The sequence below is a fragment of the Sturnira hondurensis genome, unplaced genomic scaffold (genome assembly GCF_014824575.4).
Source record: "Sturnira hondurensis isolate 20B ecotype Veracruz unplaced genomic scaffold, ASM1482457v3 Scaffold0021354, whole genome shotgun sequence".
NCBI lineage: Eukaryota > Metazoa > Chordata > Mammalia > Chiroptera > Phyllostomidae > Sturnira > Sturnira hondurensis.
In genome coordinates, this window is record NW_028093985.1 from 31,407,073 (window position 1) to 31,422,055 (window position 14,983).

At 37.4% G+C, this 14,983-nt stretch overlaps 1 protein-coding gene and 1 pseudogene across 5 annotated transcripts in view; both read right to left on the bottom strand.

The window, feature by feature from the left end:
* TMEM232 (transmembrane protein 232) overlaps positions 1 to 6,461 on the bottom strand; it is a 195,012-nt gene extending 188,551 nt beyond the window's left edge. For 4 of the 5 annotated variants that reach the window (XM_037032314.1, XM_037032311.1, XM_037032308.1 and 1 more), the window contains exons 1-2: positions 6,374 to 6,461; positions 5,210 to 5,331 (exon numbers count right to left, since the gene is read on the bottom strand). The gene's annotated coding sequence lies outside the window, so the exon portion shown is untranslated. Of the gene's footprint in view, positions 1 to 531; positions 637 to 5,209; positions 5,332 to 6,373 lie in introns of all 5 variants that reach the window. The other variant, XM_037032309.1, reaches the window with a different exon arrangement.
* Positions 6,462 to 12,815: 6,354 nt separating this feature from the next.
* On the bottom strand, positions 12,816 to 14,167 carry LOC118977475 (periphilin-1-like; annotated as a pseudogene).
* Between the last annotated feature and the right edge of the window lie 816 nt (positions 14,168 to 14,983).

Here is a 14,983-nt window from a genome sequence, read left to right on the forward strand (position 1 = left end):
CATAATAGCCCCCACAGCATAGCTCTTGTCCAGGCCTAGTCATTGTGCAGAAAAGGTATGTAGAGGCAAAGAGGACCATATAGATATGACAATTGACCCAATGCCCTATAGTGCTTCTCCCATGATCCATAAGGATGAAGGACCTGGGAAGACCACAGGCAGGGGCAGGCCTAACCAAAACTGAGACTATCCAACAAGTCAAGCAGAAGAGAGGATTGGAGTATGCACAGTCTATTTGAAGAAAGGACAGAAATGTTTATTGCACACACATAAGTCTATCAACTGTGATTCATAACCACTACATGTACTTTAAGTTTGTAGCAGTAAATAAAATAACTGGCATTTTCCCAGAGGTGATTAAGTATAATCCATAAATAATATGAAATAGCAATATTCAAAGTACTGAAAAAAGAAGTGTTTAAAGTATTTACAGATGATTTAGAAAGCCTCGGAAAATGAAGAAAATGATATAAAAGCACCACAGAAGTTTAAATAAGAACTATTTCCACTAATCTCTCATCAATCACTTACTCATTTATATAGGAAAATTGCAGTGAGATGATACTTCATTGATAAGTCTTGTTCTGACTTAAACCTCTTTTTCTCACTGTGGAAGGCTTTCAATCTAAAATGGAACTGAAAAATATGGAATGGAGAAAATCCCATGATGTGCCCGCAGGAAAATGAAATTTAAGAACTGAGAGACTAAGCCCCACAAATGTTTGACTTACAGAAAACTGGAACTTAACTCCTGACCAATGAACAGTCATAAAAAATCTCTCACCATCCTCAAGCCAATGAACTTTTACTGCATTGACTTTGACAGGACTCCTCCACTCTTTAGCCCGCCCTAAACCTTCACCAGACTTGCTGGTTGGTAGCTTGCTCCAGTTTGTGCTTCCAAAACTGCCATTCCTCCGCTATTCCTAAATAAACTCATCTTCTGATGACTTCAGCTTGCCTCAGTTTGCCTCTCTATTTAGGTTGACACCATATAGGGAGTCATTTGGCTTTGATGCAACCTACTAATGTGATGAATGGTTTGTAAAAGAATTGAAAAGTGGATGTAATTGTCCATGAATTCCATTGTTGGGCTTATGATATGTCTCACCACTTTTTATTTATTCACAATGTTCATCTCATCATGCAATATGAAATAAAGAAAACTACACGCATACACGCCCCTATATGTAAACTAGAAATGGGCAAAAGAACACTTTGCCCATTTTATATTTATCACTACCAATAGTACCACATTAAAGTGTTAATGATGTTTAAGTTTCCTGTGTTTCAAAGATGTACAGATAAACACTGCCCCTTCCCTTAGTAAATTACAATCTAGAGGAAAAAGGCTGACTTATAAACCAACACTATCACATTCCAAGGTGCTGAATGATAGGGCCCCAAGTGATTTTAGGGGGAAAAATTGCCCAAGAGAAATATTTGATTATTATGACATTCTATCAAACTATGGCAAGATGTAATGAATAATCTATTTAAAATTAAAAATAAATAAGGTGGGTTTCATACCTGTCTGTCTCAACAGAATTCTTTGTCTTTTTTGGCCTTGAGTTCAAAGAACAAAAATATCTTTATCTAATTAACAGGATACTTAAAATTTGCAAGAACTTAACCATGAATCCTTTCAGCACAAAATTATCAAATAACATGGTTTTTTAAAATAATTTTAAACAAACATAAATCAAAGTCTTTGGGCCATTTCTGAAGGAGCAAAAGATTCATAAAGAACTGAACACTAAATGTGACTGGGAATATTTAGATTGGCTGTGGAAATTTAAGAAGCTTCATGGTATAAAATATCTGAATATCTGCAAGAAAAAAATATGTTAAAAAATTCATTGATGAATATTCTAAGGTAATATCTGATGAAAACCTTCACCCTGAACCTGATGAAACACCTCCGTATAGGTGCTATGTACTAGAAGAACATTAACCATGGCTGAGGAAAGGCAGCCCACAGATTTTAAGGACACTGAGCACTGGTTGGCTGCTCTTAGCATATTATGCAATAAGATAAATGTGGTGGTAATTAGAAGTATCCAATGTTCACAGTATATGAAGGATATATACATTTTGTCCATGCATGACTGATCAAACAAGGAAGCCTGAATAGCCAGAGAAGTGATTGAATGATCTACTACATAATGACCACTTCCTACCAGGTACATGAAGTCATTGCAGGCAATCTGTACTAAAGAAAACTGTAGCCCTGGCTAGTGTGGCTCAATGGATTGAGTGCTGACCTGTGAACCAGAAGGTCACCAGTTCGATTCCCAGTCAGGGCACATGCCTGGGTTGCAGGTCAGGTCCCCAGTGGGGGCCACATGAGAAACAACAACACATTTATGTTTCTCTCCCTCTTTTTTTAACCCCCTCTTGAAAAAAAAAATAAATATATAAATAAATAGTATTCTAAAAACTGTAAAGTTTTCTTCTTTATTCTTTCTTTCTTTCTTTCTTTTCTTTCTTTATTCTTTTCAAAGAATTGTTTTTCTATATCCTCTCCTGGACTTCTTGTAAAAAAGCAATGTTTTCAGTATTTGCTCTCCCACCTCGCACACACACATACAGTAGTAAACATGTGGCCGTGAGAGTTTATGTTCTGTGAATAAAAGTATAAACCTGGCTTAACTGTGACTAGTTGCCACAGAGATCCTAAAATCCAACAAGTTCTGAATGAGTTCAGGCTTAATCGTGCCATTAACATCATGTACTTTATGTGTAGATGCGTGTTTCCAAGTCTCTTGAATGGAGAGGAACTGCTGAATCACGTGGTTACTTTATCTTTAATCATTTGAGGAACTGCAAGATTATTTACCAAAGTGGCTGCACTATCTTATATTCCCACCAGTAGTGTCTAAAGGCTCCAATTACTCCACATCCTCACTAACACTTGCTCTCTTTTTGATTACAGATATCCAAACAGATACGAAGTGGAGTAATTTGATTTAAATTTTCCTGATAGCTAATGATAGTAATCATCTTTCCATGTGTTTACCAGACATTTATACATCTCTTTTAAAGAAATATCTATTCAGAGCTTTTCCCTTTTTTAATTGTTTTATCTTTTTTTTATTGAATTGCAATGTGTTAGAAGAAAACAGCAAGCCCAAAATGAGTGGGCTTGCAAATTTTTGAGTTGCAAGCGAAAATTTTAGCATTTTTGCTAAAGCCCATGATACTAGATCTACATGTAATACCTGACCTAATTAGTGTCAAACTCTCCCAAAAATATAATTTCAATGAACCTGGAATATTATGGTCAATATCAGTGAGGTAATCTGTCACACGGGCACCGTCCATCCCCACCTCCTCACAGACAGAGGAGGCAATCCACATGAAAACAAACAAACAAAAACAACTTTGCATATTCCTTTCCCCTCCAAAGAGGTCCTGATTGAAAAATCTTTTTTTAATAGCTCCCTTGCCCCACCCTTCTTCCTACATAGATCTTATATTTTGTGCAACTCTTAGAGCTCCTTTCTAAGTGCTAGATGGAATGAATCACTTAATAAGGCCGATTAGATTTTTAAATTTATTCAATTGACTTGTTCTCTAACAAATGGTTTTTATACATTTAGATACAAATCCCTCTTCAGATGTGATATGTAAAAATTTCACCCCAATTTGTGGGTTGTCTTTTCACTTTATTGATGGAATGCTTCAAAGAGCCATGTTCACAATTTTGATGAAGTCTGTTGGGTCTATTTTTTCTTTAGTTGTATACGCTTTCGTTGTCATTCTAAGAAACCACTGCCTACATCCACATCAGAAAGATTTATACCTGATTTTTTCTAAGGGTTTTGTAGTTTTAGCTCTTACATTTAAGTTTTTGATCCTTTCGAGTTAATATTAGTATATATATGGTGTTCCAACTTCACTCTTTTGCATATTGATATCCAATTGTTCCAGAACCATTTGTTGGTTGAAAAAAAATTTTTGTTGTATTATTTTAGCACTCTTATCAAAAAGCACTTTACCACAAATGTGAGGGCTTATTTCTAGTTTCTCAGTTCCATTTCATTGCTATGTATCTATCTTCCTACTGGTCCCACACTGTCTTGATTACTGCCCTCGGTAGTAATTTTTGAAGTTGAGAAATGTGAGTCTTCCAACTTTGTATTTCTTTTTTGAGATCTTTTTTTCTATTCCAGGTCCAAAGTGAAATTGCCATGTGAATTTTAAGACCAGTTTGTCGATTTCTTCAGAGATCAGCTAGAATTTTGATAGCGATTACACTGAATATGTTGATCAGTTTGGGGAGCACTCATAATATTGTCTACTCTTCTACATGAGAATAGGGTGCCTTCCCATTTATTCTGCCTTCTTTAATCTCTTTCAACAATGTTTTGTAATTTTCAAAGCAGAATTTACACTGCCTTTGTTAAATTTATTCACAAGTATTTCATTTTTTGATGCTATTATAAGTGGACTTTTTCTTAATTTATTTCCTTTTGTTTTCTAATTGCTACCACAAACTGATTTTTGAATATAGACCTTACATATACTGTGACCATGTTACACTTTTTTATTAGACTGACTAGTTTGCTAGCGGATTCTGTAGCATTTTTATTTATGCAACATTATATCATCTGAAAATATAGTTTTAGATGACAAAGAAATCAATTCATTTGGTTTTATGGAAATATAAGCATAAATAAAGAGCACAACACTTAGTTTAAACAGTAATTCACAAAATGTATTTCATGGAATAAAGATTTCTGAGATGGATTACGTCCTAAAAACTTTTTGCTGAGAAATAAGTTTAAGAACCATTTCACTGAACAGAGTTAGAGGTGTGCATACCAGGAGACACCTCAGACTTGTTCACAGGTTCCCATGTGCTGACAGTCTCCCTGAGTAACAGCAGGACACATAGCTGTTCCTAAATTTGACCAGAGAAATCTTCAGAACACTATCTCTTAGAATCACATGCATAGAACAGCTTGGGAAATTCTAATTGATAGCACTACCCAAAGTATTCATTAAGCACTGGTTATGATCAGGCACTTTTACTAGGAGCTCTGGATGAACAATGAACTGCAAGAGAGGAAAACTTACCAAATCAATCATGATAATGAACAATTCTGATTATGAATCAGATGTTCAAAAGAATATAGCATTATTTATCAAGATCACAAGGTTTCATGGGGAATAGTTTTTACTGAAATAAAAATCTAGTACTCACCTTGAACCTAAAGATATATGTGGAGCATTGGAGCAAAGAACATTTACACACTGAGGAGAAATGTTTCAGCTGATGAAATGGCCCCAGCAAGCTGCCTGGATGTTTGACAGTTCATTTCCCACCTGGCATAGATCCAGAATTTTTTAAAAAGGAAAACAAAAGGTTTTAACATTAATCCCTAGTGTATTGTTGAAGCTTCCATTAAAACAAGTTTAGAAAAGTACACTTTAAAAAACAATTTCTGAGAACTAGACAATGTTCAAATTAGCAAGCCTTTGGATAGGTAACCAGCATTAGGGAATACAAGATTGAAACTACAACCTTAAGGAATACCAGGTAATTTGACCAAAGACCACCAAAAGAAGTATAATTCATTCAGATACATCCTTGAGAGAAGGTAAATAAGGGAATCCTACCATCTCCTTTACTTCTAGAAATTTTTGTAGTGGATAATGTGTACCCTCTTCTCTAGATTAATTGCCTTTTAAAAATCCTTGGGTTTTACAACTTCAAGGCCCCCTCCCCTCCCCCCCACACATATTTTAAAAATTGTTTAAAGATTTTACCTCTTTATTTTTAGACACAGAAGGAAAGGAGAAAGAGGGCGAGACATGTGCCATGTCTGGGGATGGAGAGGGCACGCGACTCCATTCCAACAGCGACCTTTTGGTTCACAGGCCCATCCTCAGTCCACTGACCTACACCAGCCAGGGCCAAGTACTTTAAATTTTTGAGAGAGGGAGAGTCAGAGAAAGGTGGGAGGCAATTTCGCCAAGTGTAGGACTTGAACACTGTCCAGTGAGGCAAGCTGGCTTCTGAATTTAAAGGTTGCCAGAGGAAAGGCGAGTCCCTGTCCAGAGGAAATTAAAAGAATTCTCCTGTCAATAGCAACAAGAAAGTTGCCCCCACCTCTTTTGGTCTCCCCAGGAAAAAAAGCTATTTCCTCAGCAGATGACCTGATGACTGATCCCCGCTTCCCTCTTCTCCCTTCATGCCTCGAAGGATTGTTTCCACGCTAGACCCTTAAGAATCTTAGGAGGAGCTGAGATGGCAGGCCTGGCCTAGGGGCGCGAGGAGTAGAGTCTTCTTCGGATAGGCAGAGCTTTGTAACCCTGAAAAAGGAAACTGAGTGCTCCCAAATGTGTTTGTCGGTCTCCCGGTTACCTTGGAATAGTGAGTGTGGTAAGAATCTTAACTCTCAGGTCCTCGGAAGCAAGAAACTGGTAGGCACTCACCGCCTCGCTCCGGGTCGCTGGGGACCAAGACTGGTTGCTAAGGACGCTGTAGGAGCAGCTCTTAGAGCCGGAAGGTCGTCTCCTGACCTGGGTTAGCCAATCAGGACATGTTAGCGCAATTTCACCTTTCTTTCCCAGCCTTCACTGTATTTACATTCGGTTTCGAACGAATAAATACAATGATGTATAAAGGACTTTTATTATCTTTAAAATATAATCATAAAGCACATAGTAATGACTGGGTTTGAATACTGTACATACGGTAGCTAACTAGCCAGTAACCGCAGTTGAGAATTCGTGTGGCAGTGATTCAGTGTCCCCTCCATGTCTAAATACCTCTTCCAAAGCCTCTCCCCATCACAAAAATAAAAAATAAAAAACAAAAACAGCGTACTTGCTCTACAGAGGTGGCTATATCTTTGTACCAAATTGTTGTTCAAAGTCTTGTTCTACATAGAAAATCTGGACCAAATGGTAAATTTTAAAAAAGCATCCAGGTGTTCTGTATGTACTAACCACAAGGGGACAAATTTCATCTAAAGAAAATGACCATTTTTTAAGATAGTATCCAATTAAGTTTTCTAATTCAAATCCTTTTATAACGCCAGTGTCTACCAATGGGAGAGCAACTTCAAATATTCCACATATTTTCACAAGTGTTATAATATATAGAAGAGCAATTCTGATTAAGGAAATAAATAGTCTTAATATTAAGAACTGCAAATGAGAATTTAAATACTGTAAACTTCAAATACATCAGTCTGGAAATGTTTCTGTTCATAATAAGCACCAGAGAAGTCTTGTGACTTCTTAGCACATTTTTGTGTTTAAAACATATTGACTTAAACATATTGACTTAAACCCGCAGGGTATACAACACAAAGAGTGAACTCTAAGCTGTGGACTCTGGGCGAGGACGATGTGTCAATGTAAGTACATCAGTTGTAACAAATGCACCGCTCTGGTCAGATGTTGATAATGGGAGGAAGCTATGTACCTCGGTGGGAAGAGAGCATACAGGAAATCTCTGTACTTCCCTAAAATTTGTGTGTGTGAAAGCAAAATTGTGCTAAAAATTTTCTGAAAATAAATTAGTTCATTTTTGAAAGTAATAAAGTTTAAAAATCAGAAATTACAATACCTAATCCAAGTCTTCTCTGAAACATTTCTCCTGAAAGATCAGTAAGTTGAGGGCAAGAACAAAAATAGCACTAAGGCTATACAAGAGTGAATGAAAATATAAATAATATTGAAAAGAATTAGTAGAAAGAAAAAAATGTTGACCCCATTTCCCCAAAAGACATAAGACAACAAATCAAGAGAGCTTATGTTCCAAATAAAATCAACATGGAAAGACTGCTTCACTTAAAAGCGACTTAGTGGGTTTTAGTTAAAATTTATTTCAAGAGCTCTAAGAAAAATATTAAAAACATTAAACATACAAACTGTTAAACAGTTTACTCACAAAAGAATAAAGAGTAGTTTAGCTAAAAATCCTTCTCTAATATGTAAAAATCAGTTGATTCTACAGAACACTTTTTGAGCAAAATAGCTACCCATGAATTCTACAGCACAGGCAACTGCAGGCCGTGCTTATGTAAGGAGGAATCCACGGCTCTTCTCTCACTCCTGCTGCAGTTTAAGATTGAACCAGTCAAAGGGCAGATCATGGAGACAGTCATGAACATGAAGAACTTTGAAGTGTGGAAGTGGTGACCAAAAAGAATAATAAGCCCTGAAACCAGATACAGCTAAACAATTCATTTTGCCTTGGCCACAAAATGAAGTGGCAGACAAATTTTTCAAAGGGATATGTTTTTTACTTTTTATACTCCAAGTTAAAACAGTAAGTGTGAGAAAGGAGCAGGGTTGTCTCTCGTTTCATAAACAAGTGTAAAATAAAGATGTTTCCCTATTGTGGGTGGGGGAATTCATTCAGAGCCCCCCTCAGACTATACACTACATGATGGATCTCAACAGATAGAAACATACAACACGTCTTTGGTAGAGAACACTCAGCAGCACAAATACAGACCTCAGCAGACAGAATACCATCCATCCTTGAAGGAGATGTGAAATGTACTTCATAGAATAAAAAAAAGCCCATCCTCTTATATTACTGAATAAATTTTATGCAAGTACACTTCAAATCCCAAAGTGTGTGTGTGTGTGTGTGTGTGTGTGTGTTAGGAAAGTCAGAGTAAAGAATGAAAAGGTTTTAAAGTTTAGTTTGGCACATTACCAAATGGCACATTATGGCACATTAAATGGCACATTACCCTCCCCCCAAAATTATGAAAAAAGTACAAAAAAAGAAGGGCTTGGTTTACTACATATTAAAACTTCCAGTGAAAACTGTTTATTGGTTCATTTTTATACTAAAAAAACAACCCTTCAACTACCTTCAAAGTCCATCCTTGAAAATGATACATGGTGGCATCACAACACCTAACACAGTGACTGGCCCATAGCGGGTGTTTAATAAATGCTGCTGTGCATATTCCTGAGTAAAAATGCAGGTGATTTATATTTTATCCTGTGAGCTGAACTCATTCAGTGCCAGAATTTCTGAGTAAAACATGAATATAAATAAATGATGTGCTTGTTACCTACTTTTGCTTAACAGGTCAGATCACTCTGTGTCAGCTCTTGAAAACTGTCAGAAATGTCTGCTATTCTCCACCTGTATTTCAGCTCAAGTCTAACTAAATAGTGACTACACTGCTTAAAAATATTTATTAAACTATTTCATGGTTATAAATACTTCTGCTGTATAATTCTTTTCAAAACACTCATCCTTCAAATTTCTTTGCTAAGTAAAACATTTAATCCATATCATTCTATTAATAAATGTGTAAATTTTCTCTGATTATTAATTTTAGTGCCTCCTAGATCCTCTACCCATTCACTGTTATACAATAGTTGAATTGTTGTGATTTTACAATAGGAACACAAATTGTTTGATAATCCTCCCTTCAAAAGGCGGAGTCAAATTCCTTCTTGTGGGGTTGGATTTAGTGACTTGCTTCTAGAGACTAGAACGTTTCAGAAGTGACGAGGCACGATTAGTCATAAAAGACCTCCCTTCTCTCCTCTGATCATTTGCTTGCGGGGAGAAGTCAGCTGTCATGTCATGAGGACACTAATGGAAAGTGCCATCTGATAAGAAATTGACACCAAACAGCATACAAGCAAGAGGAGACACCCCCCACCCCCCACATTTAGCTAAGTGAGCTATCTTGAACTACATCCTCCAGACCGAGTCCAACCCAGTGGAATCTTGACTGCAACTTTATGAGAGACCCTGAGCCAGAGCAACTTCCAAATCCTTGAACTACAGAAACTATTAGATAATAAAGGTTGCCTTGAACTGAGGATTTGGGGGTAATTTGTTAAGCTACGATAGATAGCTAATACAAATATTAATCTGTTATTCTAATAAAGTGCATATTGGCCACTTGTTGGGAAAATTTCCCAGGCCAAGAGACCGAAGAAAGAGGCTGACAACTCCATCATCACCTCGAGAGTTCATGGGGGAATTTACAGCAGAGGGGTGTCAGGCATGGACACCCTCCTCACCACCACGTGGCAGGCGCTACAGGGTTATATAGAATAGGGCGGGAGGGTTGGGGTACTGGGATGCAATCCATCCTAGGTAAAGGAAAAATACCTTACTTCTTTGCCCAGTGTGGAGCAAGGAACTGTTCCAGGAATCAGCACAGCTGGAGCGGAGAAGAGGGGTTGCACAATCTCTGAAGAGACTGACATGAAGTACTTTCTTTTCTGGCCTGGATCTAGCTGGATTTAACTGGAGGGTTGGCAGCTGGTCACGTCATTGAAGTCTCTCCTCCATGCTGGGAACCGCCCTGCCTGTTTTCAGGAGCTGTAACCGCCCCATGGCTAAGGCTGAGTGAGCGACCTTTGGACCATAAGCCACTAAGGAGACAAAGCTTATCTCCCTGGCAAGAGCTCGGCTTCTGCTCCTTTTTTCATAACTGGCCCCCAGTGATTGATCAGTTAGCCAATGATGGGTAAGATTCCCCAAGGGGAGAACCACCTAAGACAGGCATGGGGCCGTGTAGGCCCCAGGGAAGGACTTGGGGGGCTATGAAGAAAGTGGGTGATGGACCCTCACTCCTCGGCTTTAATGAAGCCTGACTCCCTTGAGTCCTCGAGAAGTCTCCAAAAATGCCTTGGCTATCTGCCTCCTCTGCCTGATTTAAGCCTGAAACAGTGACAGAGGGTAGTGCTGGAAAGGGTGGGCTCCCTGGGTGATCAGGCCTGAGAAAGGATATGTAAAGTCCTGCGAAGCCTGCTTTGCTAAGGGTGCTCTTAGTTAAATGATAAAGATCGGAGCAGGAAATGAGTTTGTTTCCCAAAGTTTTATAGCCTTTTAGCTGATAGACTATAGTCCTTTGTATGCTATCTCCTGTTTGATCCTTACTGCCTGACAATAATTAATGAGCTGTACCTGTATTCCTGTGCAAATTAAACCCAATAAAAGCCTGTCTAGGCAAGGGTCAGTGCACTCTCCCCTTGAGAGGGTAGCCAAACAGCTCCACTCAAGGGAGCAGTCATGTGGTCCCCTTTCCTCCACAGGACTTGGTAGTGTGAATTTGTCTCACATTTCATTCATGATGCTGTGGGTACCAAGAGCTGGTGCATACATTGCCTCCATACCACCCTTTTTAAATGCTGGAAAGAATTACGTTTGAATTTCTGTGTTATGAGTTTCACAAACTTAATTTGAATCTACATACTCTGGATCATTTCAACACCATTACTTCATAAAGATTTTGGGAGAGATATAGAATGGCAGAACTTTGACAGTGCTCTAGAGCTGCCCAATTGATGCTCTGAACAGATTTAGTAATCTAGAAAGAGATGTATGACTGTATCCCTAATTGAATCCATTCTATTGTTTTTTTTTCTAAAACAAATTTTCCTCTTATCAAAAACAAAAACCACCTTATTTTGGAACAATTAGAAAATTTAAAGTAAAAAATAATAAAAATTCATGCCAACCTACACCCAGACATAACAATTTCATCGCTTTGGCATGTATCTTTTTATTGTGTGCGTATCTTTATTATTATTTTTATAAAGGTAACATCATATGATGGATAATGTTTTTAGCTTAACATGAACATTTCACTTGTCACTTAATATCTATTTCTGATTTAACCTTTAAACATGCTGACTCTAGTCCTTCTCACTTCGTTCACCTCTACCACGCTAGATCAAATCACTACCACCTTTTGCCTCAGCAGCTTGCGATGGCCTACTGAGCACACGAGCCTTTCTCTTTTGCTCCACTGAGAAGTCAGGTTGATCCTTTTAAAGCATCATTAAGATCACCTTACTCTCCTGCTAAACAAACAAAATTACTAAATTCTTGTCCATCATCTACAAGGCCCTGCAAAATGTGGCCCCTACCCTCCTTTGACCTGTCAGTGAGCCCCCTATCACTGGCTACCTACTTCATCATTATGACTTACGCTTGGGTCTGCCTTGGAAATTCCTCTCCTAGATATTTACATGTGGCTTGTTCCCTCACTTCATTTAGGTCTGTTTAAAGATCGCTTCCTCAGAGAGGACTATCTTGACCACCCAATCTAAAAACTCTGCCTGTATAACTTATTTTTTAAATATAAAAGGTATGTCATTATATATTTCTTTCTTTCTTCTTCTGCTTTGGAACACAGGGCTTTATTATGAAGTGTCTTTTAAGAGATTTAAGTGTTCTACCTACCACAGTGAGCACTTACTTATCCTCCAAGCAAATATCTTCTAAGATATCAAGGTATTCATTTTATTTGGATCTTATACTTAAACTTATTAAAACTTACAAAGCCTGAAGTAAGCAGGCAACAAGTCAATAAAGTCACTACTTAGGATTCTAAGATTTCCACATGGTATTATTGACTATACAATGCAAAAATAGGTGTTGAAGTGGAATCATCTCTAAAAGTTACAGTAGTGTGACCAAACAAATGATCACACACTATGGAAAACTACAGAATATGAATAAGTATAGAAAGTTGTTCTCCAGGACTTGAAAAATTATTTGACTCATAATTTTAAGGAGTGGGGGATAAAGTAAGTATGGATTAGTAGGCTTTATGTGTAGATCAAAAAATTCTAACTAGGCAACCACAGATTGATGATTCTCTCCTTCTCTCTCCCTGCTTTTCCTTGTCTAAAAATAAATAAATTCTTTTAAAATTCTAATTAAATATCTTAAAACTATTTTAGATGTTTATTTTATATTGGAAAGGTGATAAACTATCATAAACTACTTCTCTTCATCACAAAAATTCAAATATGACAGATTTACACAATCCATTGGGAAAAATCTAGAAACACTATTTTTATCTGAGCAAGTCAATTTCTAGAAAGTCTTCACTAGAAGTGACACACTCTGCAAGGACATGCTTGAGTTCTTCAACACATCGCTCACCTATTTCATGTACATTCTGTCTCAGTGCAAACTGTATAGACTTTTCTAATAAAGCATCTTTTTTCAGTCAGAAGTTTCACAACCATACCTAATGTTTCACAGTCTTGTCAGTAAACTTGTTCAATCTCTTTTGTTTCTGATGCTATTGCTTTAGAGCAGCGATTTTCAACCAGTGTGCTGCAGCAGGCACATTGGTGTGGTACATGCATGTTTAAAACACTCAGCACCTGACTATTTATTCAGGGACACTGACCTCTTCTCCCTCAGGCTGTTAAATTTTTAAAATGACAACATCCAACACAACAATACCCATCCTGTGTGAATGAATCAAAATTATATGCAATTAGACCTATTTTTATCAGATCAGCAAATGATAAATTTTGGGGTGTGCCACGGAATTTTAGTAATTAATTTATGCATGCCATGAGATGAAAAAAATTGAAAATCACTGCTTTAGAGCTACTGTTTAACTGACTGTCTTCAAATACTTCTACACCATCTATTGCATTTGACTCAGGTTCTCCTGGCTGGTCAGTGAATAGAGGTGCTGTGGATCCTGCCTCGTACTCAGAAATTTCAGGTAATTTCACATTCATCCGTCTTGTGTAGCTTTTCATCAGCCTCAGCAAGTTTCTCTTCAGTTAGCCTACTGTGTTTGTCTAACACCTCTGATTAAGGAACTGTTGAAAAACTGTAGGGTGAAGTAACCCTTGATATTTTCGAAGAATAAACAGATCTCTCTTTACTTCTGTGTTGAACTGATGGAAAGAGTAAGTTTTGCTTCGTTCTGGAGAGTAGCTTCTATTACTGACACTGGAACCAGATCTGCCTACAGGTAAGTCTCTGGAAAAAAAGGAGTTTTTCTTCTACGAGACTGGTCTCTTATGTAATGGGAAACACAGAAACCGTTTCTTCTAAAGCCATCTCTCATGTCACTGTATTCAGGCTGACAACTTCCAGAATGATCATCTTGTATCCACTTACAGCTAGATTCGCCTCCTCTGTGAAGTGAACCACATCTTTGATTGTGAGAAAAACTGGAGACCTCGTCGTAGTCTCAGCAGTCAACATGACCGTAATATCTATTGTAGCTTCACCAGGTCTGCCTAGCAGTGGTGGTTTCCTTGGCACAATATTAATTTCTCTATGGTAGCCATCACTGGGGTGACTTCAAGGAGGTGCAAATTCTCTTGGAAGCCTTTCATAGTCATATCGTCCCTCAGACCACATTTCTTCTCTTCTGTAAGCCACAATCTGGGCCATGGGGAGACCTTGTAAATGTGGTAGTTGGATTGTTACTGTTCTCCAGGCAGGCTAATACATGCTGTTTTGTGACATTGTGTTATATTTGTTTCAATAAATCAACCAACACCAGTTGCTAGCAAGGATGTGGAGAAAGGGGAACCCTTTTGCACTGTTGGTGGGAATGAAGATTGGTGCAATCACTTGGAAAGCAGTATGGAGCTACCTCAGAACACTAAACATGGAACTGCCTTATGACCCAGTGATTCCACTTCTGGAAATTTATCTGAAGAGACCTGAAATACTAATTTGAAAGAACATAAGCCCCTCTATGTTCATTGCAGAGTTATTTACAATCACTAATATATAAAAAAAGTTGTTGTATTTTATACCATCCCAGAATTAATGAGAGCTACTTTCTTTTCACCTTGAATGACAATGTATGTTTATCTTTTAAAAATTATCATTTTATAGAGAAAATGGCTATTATTTAAATGTGCCTTTCTGTAATTACTAGAGGACAGGCATTTATTTACGTAATTATTACCCATTTGCATTTCTTTTTGACTTGCCTCTTCATGTCCTTTGCTCACATTTCTACTGATTTTCCTGTATCATTAAAAGCTCTGTTTTATAGTAAAGTGGCACATTGTCTAATTCATGCTAAAATATGACATTTTTCAATTTTTATTAAAATGCTTTTGCTTTTTTGTTTACCATGAAGAAGTTTAAATTTTTTATGGTCAAATCTTTCCTTACATGGCTCTTGACTTTACTTTCACTTTTAGAGCTTTTTAAATCTATTTTGAAATATTCATCTATTTTTTCCTTCAAATA